Source organism: Bombyx mori, chromosome 22 (assembly GCF_030269925.1).
Source record: "Bombyx mori chromosome 22, ASM3026992v2".
In the NCBI taxonomy this organism is placed as follows: Eukaryota; Metazoa; Arthropoda; class Insecta; order Lepidoptera; family Bombycidae; genus Bombyx; species Bombyx mori.
The window spans coordinates 8942897-8955224 of NC_085128.1; the positions used below are offsets into that span (position 1 = coordinate 8942897).

Genomic DNA, 12328 nt, shown 5'->3' on the forward strand with positions numbered 1-12328 from the left:
TATGTTCTTTTTGTGTTATTCATAGTTTTTATTTTAAGTTTGGTGTATTAAATTAAAGATCAAAATTGCACACGATGAATGAAAGGGTTAGATTGACTATTTATTCTATATCGAAGAAAATTTCTCAAACGTAAGCTCAGAAACTAAACGAAAATGACTTCACCTTAAATTATAAGGTGAGGTAATTTTCGGAGTCTTCAACCTAGATTTAGAGAGGGGTTCGCCGGTTTTTAGAACTGCAAGTTATGCGCGTATCGGTTATAACGGTCAGAGCGATGTTTAAAAATGAAACATTTCTGTGGAGAGCATTGAGCTCGTTCGTTGTTTGAGGTTTCCTTTACCAATTAGCACTTGGTCGGCCGGCAGACCGTAACTGGGTGAGGCGGGCTCCGATGGAATGCTGACTAGGTGTCTACACCAGCCTCACGGAAGGTACCTTTGCAGGTAATTTTTAATGTTTAGTCATATTTTTGATGATTTTTAATTATTACTAAAAGATCATTACGTACGTTTTACGATTATGCTTATAAATAGTTTAATCCAATGCTTAGTATAATATGTTATTGTATTCTTATTTTAAAATTAGAGATAGTTAATATTATTATCTAAATTTGTCCATTGGTCTTCGCGTATAAATACATATTATTATTTCAAACATCAACCAAATCAGAGACGGTAGATATGTACCGAAGTGAATACAATGTACATGTAAGTTGCAATTGTGTTGTAATAAAATAAGCACACAGTCAATTACCGACACTATTATTGTCACCGCAAATTTACTCTTTAAACTGTTTTACGTAATATTAGTTTTGATAAAGACAAAAGTACGAGAAGAATATTGTCTGAAAAGAGGAATTTATTAACATTCCTAATTTGAGCATAACAATATTAAATTAATAAAATTTTTAGTATACATAATATAGCGCAATAGATCACGTTCTAGACAGTCAAATTATTTATTACTTTTTTCTCTACATACCTACTCAAACGTCCCGAAGCGCAAATATATTTATAATAGAAAAGACATGGGTCTTAATCTGCAGCCGCCTTCTAGTTGCGCAGGATTGTCCCGACTGCGTCCGAACTATGCCACCAATCTGTTTGTTTGTCAATACATTAGAGGCGGAGCTTTGTTCCGTTTGCCTCTACACGTCCATCAAAAACAATCTTAAACCATAAAAGGCTCTATGTTCTAACACATAAGACATATAATAATTTGTAATGATGATGATTTCGTTGATATTTTTTCGTAGTGAATTGAGTTTTCTGTTTTGGTATTATGGATGAAAATTGCGTGATCCAGTCAAAGCACAGTGGATGTGTTATTTTGTTTAAGCGCTAATGAAGTGTAGTGTGGCGGAGTTTGCAGTAGTTCCTCACGGAGTTGGCACGCCACCGTTGATTTGTGAAGTGCGACAAATTAAATAGATTTGTTTAGATTAATAGTTAAAAAAAAACATTTTTCCGTTTTCTTTTATTGGTGTTTGCAATGGAATTCTCGTATATAAGTTCCCTGTAGGTTGTGATGTGAACTTGGTGGCTTGAAGATATTTTTTCAGTTAATGTGAACAGTGGGAACAGTCGAAATTGAGGACAAAGTAGTTGAAGAAGAAAGGTATTTTTCTTATTTATTAAATTTTTTCGCTTTTCTGTGGTACGTCGCATCTAACCCGAGGCATACGTTTTTGTTATATGTAGTCAACTATTATTATACTGTATTAATTCTGGCCTTTTATATAAGGAGGCTCCGGTACGCTCTTATTTATGAACAATTCGCATGGGTTTTTGTTATTGAGACAGAAACTTCAAAATATAATTAGGTAACTAACTAAATAGGTATTTTATGTTCTTTAATAATTATTAATGTCTTTTTAAGAGTACGTGCTAAGCTATTTCAAACAGATTGTACCGACATCATTATCGAAGTGGGATATGACAAACCTCGCCTTCTGTGGTGGGTCATTTTGATTTCACGTCTCGGGGTGGCTGGTAGCGTTCACAATTTGGAATCTGTAGAGTACATCACATCAGTTGAGGTTGCTTAGAAGTTTTCTCCGTGCTTGTTCATGATAGAGTGCAATTTATCCTGCTTCAAACGACATATCAAAATTCCAAGCCTTGAGGAGTAAATTAAGGCTAAAACTATACCATTGTTCGATAAAATGAATTATCTTATTTAATCAACGCTATTATTATGACTTTTAGGGTTTTGTAGCCAAATCACAAAACGGGAACTACATATTGTAGGTATTATTGTTCTATCCTACAAAGGCTGTATAACAATCGATACGAAAAAAAAGACAGCCAGTAGAGTTACTTATTAGAAACACGATAGAGGTAAAACCTACATTGGAAAAACTTATACAATTTAATAAAACTTATTTTCGTTCGATTTTCACAAATGATAGTCCGTTGTCCGTGACTACAAACAATAGGTACTAAGTAGGTATTTGTAACGTCAGAAATAGTAAAATTAAAATCATTAAGGCGAAGTAAACTGAAGCGAACCTGAAGTAAAGGTTGTATTTATTATCTACGACGTGCGGCTTGAGTAAAACTGAATAAAATAATTCATTCAATTTCGTAATTGCATTTAAAATTTTTGCATTACATATAGGTACTTTATAGTGGTGGTAGGACCTCTTGTGAGTCCGCACGTGTAGGTACCACCACCCTGCCTATTTCTGCCGTGAAGCAGTAATGCGTTTCGGTTTGAAGGGTGGGGCAGCCGTTGTAACAATACTTGGGACTTTAGAACTTATATCTCAAGGTGGGTGGTGCATTTACGTTGTAGATGTCTATGGGCTCTAGTAACTACTTAACACCTGGTTGGCTGTGAGCTCGTCCACCCATTTAAGCAATAAAAAAATACATTTATTGGCTGACGAAAATGCGGCCCATCTGCTTTTCAGTGGTCATTAACGCTTGTAGACCTCGTGGTGATGTCGCTGCCTACCGTTGAGGGTTCTCCTCAAACTTCGTTGGAAGAAGAGCGATCTGTAGCAATATTATAATGCACATATTGTCTCGCAGAGTCAACAATAAACAGAGAGTGCTCGGAATTGTAATGAAATATGTTTCGGTTTCACTGTACAATCTTTTGATATAAATACCAGCACGTTATTTGTCAAATAATAGTTTGATAAGTATCGTGTAATTCCTGCTTTGGTTTCTTACTCTAGCTTCTGCCTATATCACTTATATTTACACACATATTGGTTCGATAATATTCACATGCCTATCAGATTGGTGGTCAGATTTTATAAACGTAAATTAATATTGCCATTCTGCTTACCGTAGTTACCCAGGACACATGAGCGTGGTCACAGACGGACAGGTACCATTAGATCCATGGTCTACATTAAATATATTGAAGCTTTCACGAAAGTCAACCGTGGTTAAGACATTTACCCCGAAGGGGGTTGAGCCGATTTAAAAGTGCATGTAAAGGCCAACTTGGATAAGAAACATTTAGATTTTGAAAAACGCAAACTGTTTCGAACGCCGCTATTAAATTTCAATTTTCGGGGGAAAAAAGCCATGAAAATTCTAATATAATTTAATGTCATGGAAATCTACCGAATTGGTCAACCATCATTTTCGTGTAATTTTTAGATGACTTAAGAATATGAAAATCTATCTATTTATTAATTCTTCACTTTTTATTGTAACTTACACAGCTTACTGTATGTAATAGAACCTACATTGTATATTGTTTGACGCGCGCTTGCCATGTTATTATATCTTCATTTTGAGATATGTATACGTGTTATATTCATAATCAAAGGCATACAAATATATTGTAATGCGCCCTTGCTCAAAAATTTCAGTATTGAATTGACATTTATAGGTTTTTTATGTAACACGTATCTAAAAGTCATTGTCTAAAATAGAGGTTTTTTTTTCTAGATATAGGTAAATGATTTGTTTTACCTTACGTTAGGTAAGCCACCTAAATATGTGAGGTTCATGATTGCTTCGCGGCGGGGTGGTGGAACAACTCATGAAATTCTCACAATACACCCTGCCACTAGCAAATACTGGTTAGCGATAGATAGTTAGTGATATCGTAGGCATATGAACCCAAAATAACTGAAATGGTTTGTCTTTTGTTCAGTTGTGCAGAGGTACATACATACGCATGTAATTATTAATTTTGTCGAGCGCGCAATAACTACCGAACCCGTTCAGATAAAACATGTAGTTTAAGGTTTTTAACTTTAATATATACATATGTATAAACTATTTATATCGTAATCTCGCAATGGATATTTTCATATAAAATCACTGATTTTTTTAATAAATTATTTGTAGTTATGGTCAAGAACGCGTAATGTTTTTTTGTCAAAATATTTATTTTTTATTTAAACTACCGTCTAATAAATTCTAAAATAATGAACTGAAATTTACATTTCTTTATTCAGGGAAAAAACTTTTAGTTAAAATTATTTTTAGGTTGTGTATAGATATAAAAAAAATTGATTTTTTTTCCGTCGAGATAAAACATTTCAGTATTTAGATATCATAATCAATGAAAGACCATTTTATCTGTTGAAATAGGCATTTGTTTATAATTTCGATTGCCCTACGTATACATAGTGTAGTTACATACACACAATGAACTTGTTATTAATTAAATTTTTCACTGCGCTATAACGAGATATTCTAAAACTTAGACAACAAAATTAATACTTATAGGGCGAGTTTCAACTTCAAGAGCAATTTTATAATTAATTCCGAATTTAACAGAAGGGCAACCGCAGAATAAACTTAGCGAAATGATAAACTAACTCATAGTATTAAAATCTTCTTGAAGTGCCTTAATCTATTCTGAACTTAACTAAAAGCCGTTATTACAGAATATTATGTAGTACTTAATAGATTAGCTCCAGTGTCCATTAGTATTTGGTCCCTTCCATAGGGCCGTATTTCTTTAAATGTCACGAATCCGTGAACGAGCCTCGTACTAACTTTCTATTGGTATCTTGCTATAAATTGTACTTAATTGGCGATTGTTGGCGATTTTTTTGTTAGCTAAAACGAAAAAAAAAAATGACGACTTACTGTTTGATTTTAAAATATTCTTATTTTTTCTAATTAATCTAGTTACAGGAAAATTATCAAAAACAAGGCTATAGTTTTACATTGATTTTAACATGACAAAGTTGATTTAAAAAGGAAACACAAGAGCCGTGTGTCCGTAGATACATACATGTTGAAATCGAAAAGCTTCTAAATTGATTTCTAACAAAAAAAGTTTCGCTTTACGGGGCGTAGTAGCTATTTCATAAATAAAATGATGGTATTGTATACGGGTCTAACGACCACCAGATGGTGGGCAGTAGAGTTTGTGAGCACGCGTAGTGTTAAGACATCGGTTCTATGGCCGGTAGAAGGCGCGGGATGAGCACAAAGGCAGCGCGCACCCGAGGCGCGGCGGCGGAGGTTCCGTCATCGATACCGAAGGCCTATCGGCGCGTCCGGCTGGCCACAAAGCCCTACAATAAACTTTTACGGCACGCATAAAACCCTGACTTTTTAACCCGAGTTATTTGAATTAATATCAATTCGGAGTTCCTCAATGGGCTTTACTCGTCAAACTTTAAAGTTTATGACGGCCACAGAATTGAGGAATAAAATTTAATTGAAACGTATCCCCCGAGTTTGATTGCGGTTATCAGCTTCCGAATTTGAATATTTACACTGAATGTGTACGAAAGAAAATAAAATCGACAACAGCTTGATTATAGGCGTCGCTCGATCGTGGTATCGACTTATAAACGCAAATTTGATCCGATAACGTTACAATTGCTGCCTGCAATTATTATCGACGTTATTAAAATCACATGTTTAAGTTAAGGAGCTTCAAGCTTCTGCCGATTCGAACCGTTCATCAAGACCGAATAAACGCATATATATTTAACATTTCTTAAGCTTGTGTTGAAGTGAGTTCACGGAAATAAAGATAAACAAATAAGTTTTATTGGTGTGATAAACGTTATAAAATTCATAGCGCGGAAAAGGAGGCCGTACATAATACTATCGGTTTTAATTTATCGTGTCTATATTTTAATTTTATTGCCCCTGTCCGCGGTTATTTTATACGCGCATTGATGTATCTATCCGTCACATCTGTATAATTAAAGAAATATCAAGAAACACATAACCTACCTCAGATGCTCAATTATATTTCAGTAACAAAGTATTTCGATACAATGTTAACTAGAATTATTGCCAGATCCTTTCTCAATACTTCGATACCTATTTGAGCCAATCAAACATTGTGTAAACATCTAACAGTAGAAAAATATATTTTTATTTTTAAGGTCACATCGTATTGATCATGTCTTGCGGTTGTTTGATTAGTCTATTGTTTGATTAACATATCAAGGCTGGTGGTTGTATACTCACCAAGTGATAATGAAAATTCAAGTTTGAAACAGCGATGACGCAAGACCATTAAAATTACTCGCTTGAATTTTCGGCATCGTCCATTTGCATAGCCTTCTCGGCCTTCGTTACGCAGCTATTCCGCAAACTTCGAAATTGGTAAAGACAACACGGGCCGTATTGTTTCAATGGTTTCAATATCGGTTTGGTCGGTCTTGCATTTGATAATTAGCACCTCTCGAGTTATTGCTCACATCGGCGGTGCTGTATCTGTGATGACGTGCCGCGCCGAATGCGGTCCAACAATTGCGTCTCGATACTCCCGCGATCGTAATGTTCACATTTATCGAACGCCAACGCCATAAAGAGCCAATCACCGGAGCTTGGGCTCCCTTTCAAAACAATCTTTAGAGCGACTGGTTGTTATCTTTGATATTTTATAGGGATCAGTAAAACGCCGTCGCTGCAGAGCGATTCAGCGACATTCCACGAGAGCGGCAATCGAGAACTCGAGAAAGGTTTGATATTGGTGCCACGCGGCATCCGATAAAAGACATTATTACACGTAATTAAAATATGTTAAAGAATTGTTCACATTATGTGGCACGCCATAAATGTTCCGTAGAGAGAACATCATGTGATACAGAGTAAGATCCGAAACCGGGACCATCACTCGCACATTATATTTAACCTCGTCATTAAAAAGGAAATGTTCGCAATACATCCATACGACTAAGTTTAATATTTATAACTCATGGAGTCGTAAAACGATGAATAATGACGCTGCGGACGAGTGGGCTAGCGTTGTAATTACCGCGCTTTTATACAAGCATGTTGTGTGCTTTCTTGTTATTTAATACTCAAATGTTGTGCGCCGACGATACGAACCTACATAGCTTTTCAAAGGCGTACATAAAACTAAATTACGAGCACTGAATCGTAGACAATACATCATAGCGAAGGATTCAATAACCGACGGCTTTTCTTCAGTTAGGTACTTGCAGCTTAAATAATCACATGACACTTAACTAACATCCACTTCTCTAATTTCAACTGTCACTAAATTCAGCAATGAAATTTTTGCTTTTCTTATTTTTAGGAATTTTTTTTTGTAGCTTTAATGTTATAAAAATTGATATTCTATAATCTACGACAGAGTAGTACCTATTTGTCTATTGTTATTATAATTGAGTTAATGTCATTTTAAAGATATGTTAATTCACATTTTTATACAATACATTTTACCGTCCAAGACGAGGAACATGGCATTGACAATGTCAACTTTTTATGGATTTCCGTAACTGAACTAAGTAATTCTTGTATTTCCTATCATAGTATTCTTCGTTGTTGGTTTCTAACTTAACAAATAAACAGAAATAAAAAACGAAATTAAATTAGTAATAATTGTACCCCTAATGTATGTAGGTATGTGTATGTACGAATTATTCACGCGAACTGCAACATGTGAACATTTAAGTACTTTATAGTTGGAAGGTAGCAAGCAGCATGGCAGCTTGATTGTTTTTTTTTACTTAGAGACCAGATAAACTTCCAGCGTTCTTAAGTGGTTAGAATTTAGGAAATCTTTTATGAAATAAATTCAAACTTGTCACATCCAATATAGTGCAACAGTACTCATAGTAGCAAACGCCGTATCTATCTTTTTAGGTTATTTAAAAAAAAATACAGTCTACGATTATTTCTAATTTCGAAATTAGTTAATAAAAATTAGAAATATTTAATTCATACCTATAAAAAAGTTGTAAGGTTATTGAAATGAAATTTGAAGAAGTAAGTCTTTTTTTAAAATTTTCTATTACAACACCTAAAAGAAGTTGAAGTAAACTGCTAGAAGATATTGATTCAGAAAAAATGGAGCCTGCCCCAATTTCGAAACCCGGAACAGTACCAATTACGTCACGGACCTTAAAATTTTATTTTTAAGAGAGCACAAGAAACGATCACGCAATGTGTTTCTGTAGACGATTCAAAGTCCAAACTTTACCAACTCTTAAATAACAATAAAATCTTTATGATCATTTAATTAACTAAATACACATAATAATAGTTTAACCTTGTATTCTAGTTGTTATAATTTTCGTTTTTTTTTGTAGTTTTTATGGTAAGTTGTGGGTACTTTTAATAGCCTTCGGAATACTAGGTACCTACGTCAATGTTGATATCATACTGTCAAACTGATAATTATTAATTACTGAATAAACGGTGAGGTACCTTAGAATGGCACTACCTCATCTCTACCCGTAGTTGTCCTAAAATACGACGAACAAGTACTTACTGGGTATACGGTGTATTGTAAAGCAATAACGCATTTCCTTTGCAAGGGTGGGTTAGACGTAATACAATACAACTGAGACTATGACTTCACGTTTCGGGGTGGTTAAATATATTTACGTTGTAATATTGTCTATGGACTTTGGGAAACGTTTTACATGAGGCGGACTGTGGGATATCGATTTAAAAGAGATACTATCGGTTGGTAGATCTGTCCTATTATTATCTACCTATATATACAGAAGTGGTTAGTAATTACTATTTACAAATCTGATTTATGCTAAGCTTTCAGCGTGCCCTTCATCTTATGTCCGTAATTCTGAACCGAATATAAGTTACATAACATCCTTACGCTATCGGAATTGTAATAGCAGTAAGTACGAAAGTCGATACGTTTTGTACAAAGTATACATACGTACTTTATAACATACATATTGAGGTGTAATAAGAAAATGGTTTTAACATTAAGCCACGGGCGATTCGTTACAAGTTCACTATATTTTTTTTTAAATACTCATGTTTATATATTATTTTTCGACCTCTGAGTTTCTTTGCACATGGAAAAGTAAGTAATGGTATCTTCAGGTTTGGTAATCTGTTCAACCATAAAAGAAGATTTTGTTTTATCTACGATTCGTGAAAACTGAAGAAAATACTACCTATCTTTTTTTTTTTTTTTATTGCTTAGGTGGGTTGACGAGCTCACAGCCCACCTGGTGTTAAGTGGTTACTGGAGCCCATAGACATCCACAACGTAAATGCGCCACCCACCTTGAGATATAAGTTCTAAGGTGTCAAGTAAGTTACAACGGCTGCCCCACCCTTCAAACCGAAACGCATTACTGCTTCACGGCAGAAATAGGCAGGGTGGTGGTACCCACCCGCGCGGACTCACAAGAGGTCCTACCACCAGTAATTACGCAAATTATAATTTTGCGGGTTTGATTTTTATTACACGATGTTATCCTTCACCGTGGAAATCAATCTTGAACATTTGTTGAGTACGTATTTCATTAGAAAAATTGGTACCCGCCTGAGATTCGAACACCCGGTGCATCGCTCAACACGAATGCACCGGACGTCTTATCCGTTAGGCCACGACGACTTCAAATCTATGTATATATATATATATATAAATGAATTGCTGTTCGTTAGTCTCGCTAAAACTTGAGAACGGCTGGACCAATTTGGCTAATTTTTATCTTGAATTATTTGTGGAAGCCCAGAGAAGGTTCAAAAGGTAAATCAATATGAAAATGTTCGAAATTAAATAAAAATAAAAAATAAAAAATTCCTTTGATGTGTTTTATACAAAAGTTTAGGTCTTTTATTTATTGATTGAGGCACTACGAAGTCTGCCGGGTCAGCTAGTATTTTATAATAATTTTTAGTAATAATATCACTGTACATCGAGTAAAGAATTCTCTATCGTCCATTATAGATGAATGAAAACGTACCTTAGGTATTTATATCAATGTCTGCTCCATTTTAAGGGAACGCTGAAGAAGAAGGTTCTCGAGTCCGAACACATGAATTCAATATCTTTTAGACATCTCAACCTATAAAGTGGGTGGCGCAATGTACAGTTGGTAGCATTTTGACTTTTTTCCCATATCTATTTGCTGGTAGTCTAAGGGTATATTCTAGCTACGTGCAAACGGGTAAGGGAGTTCACGAGCAAGAGCAGGGATTCCCAGAATCTACCAACGGATCGGAATCGCGAGATGCTGCGAGAAACTCAGTAGGTAGGTTGTGTCTATGGGTTAGTTAGCTTGTGAAATTCGTCGATTATGATAAAGATTGAGAAGAGGACGGTGACCGGTGCTTGAGGAGCCTAAAAACACCGAGAGTGAATCCGGAGGACCCGAAAAGATATGTTTCGGGTGAAATGGGCTTTACGTTGCCCCGTCACCTGAGTCAGATATGAAAAACTAACTTTTGTCAGCACTAGACCGTAAACTGATCTGACCTGACGTCTGCATTACGTTAAATGATTCGAATATATTTCGTAAATGACAGATAGAGGTTTTACAGTGTCTCTACTGTTGTTTATGCCGACCATTCACAGGTTCACCGTATGCTCATCATCGTTATTCGTACACCATCGTAGATGGTAATACAAATAACTGTTTACATGAAGAATAAAATTTATTTTACTATTACTATTAAGAAATTCATGCTTAGAAAATCGGATACATACCTACTTTGTTACTGTAAAATAAATGGCTAAGCGTCGTTTAAGTGTAAGTGCGTTGATGTCTTTCTTAAATGAAAACAAATGTGTAAAACCATATTCGAAAAACAATGCCACTGTATGTATATCTTATATTTTCAATAATATGAATTATTATGAATATTAGAAATATGAACTTAACCAAAGTTCTTAAGATTTAGATCATTTCATTTTTATTGGAAAATATTTATTTATTATACCATACTATTTTTGGTATCTTAATAGAATAGAATAACTGTTAAATTTTACATTGATGTGGTATTCTGTATGGACATAATTCTTATTTACAAAGTGTTTTAAATCTTGTGATTTTTTAAACATACTTACATACTTTTAAGGAAAAAAGTGCGTTTTCTATCCCCGTTTATTTAAATAAATTAATATGAATAACTTAGTTTTATTTAGATACTCACTGTTTTTTAACACGTAACTTAGTAACGATTTACTTATATGCAATATTGGTTGTTACGTGCGTGCATACTTATCTTTTTAAACATATAACTTAATAATTATTTGTTTATAACATTGGTATTTTTTATTTATTTATTGTTAAGGTACAGTTTATTGTGGATTTTTTTGTATTTTCATTTTGTCTTTTGGATTAGGTTCGTTTCCTGAGCCCCATCGGCCATTTATATGGGGACGCCCTGGAAGTTCGTTTTTCAAACAAAAGTCAATTTTTTTTTTTATGAACTAGGTAATCCCTCGTTGTTAAATAATGCATGTGCACTCATCACATGACAAAATAGTGATGTTCTAGTAGATGACCGCGTAGTATTAAACTAGCTGATTGAAATACTTATTTTATGTAATAATGGATTAGTAAACGACAAAATGATATGATCGTAAATTCAGATTGACCGCCGTGTTGTTGCAATATGTTTGAACATACTTAGAATTAAGCAAAATAAAAATTCGTGATAGATAAAAAACGTATTTGTTTATTTATATAATCTACAATTAAAGCCAGTTTAAAGTTAGAACACTTTTTGTCTAGCTAAAGCTCTTTTATTATGAAGCGCTATGTTATTTAGAAGACTGTCGGAAACAAAACACAGCATTGTGCACCTGCTTTGTCTCTTGGTTTTTTTTTTGTTAAAATTGTTATTCAGAAAATAAAAATGTTTTGCCTTGTAAATAATTCTTTGTATTACCAACTAAACTAAACTATATAGTTTTATCTTATCATGAGATTTGTAATTAAAAATAAACTAGCCTTGACTGGGAAAACCTAATTTTTATTTCTTTTTATTGCTTGGATGGCTGGACGAGCTCACAGCCCACCTGATGTTAAGTGGTTACTGGAGCCCATAGACATGTACAACGTAAATGCGCCACTCATATTGAGATATAAGTTCTAAGGTCTCAGTATAGTTACAACGGCTGCTCCACCCTTCAAACCGAAACGCA

General features: G+C 34.4%; 1 protein-coding gene across 1 annotated transcript in view; it reads left to right on the forward strand.

Annotated features, from left to right (window-relative positions):
• Positions 1-1360: 1360 nt before the first annotated feature.
• Positions 1361-12328, forward strand: part of LOC101738764 (T-related protein) — a 28535-nt gene continuing 17567 nt past the window's right edge. The window contains exon 1 of the mRNA XM_004931958.5: positions 1361-1618. The gene's annotated coding sequence lies outside the window, so the exon portion shown is untranslated. The remainder of the gene's footprint in view (positions 1619-12328) is intronic.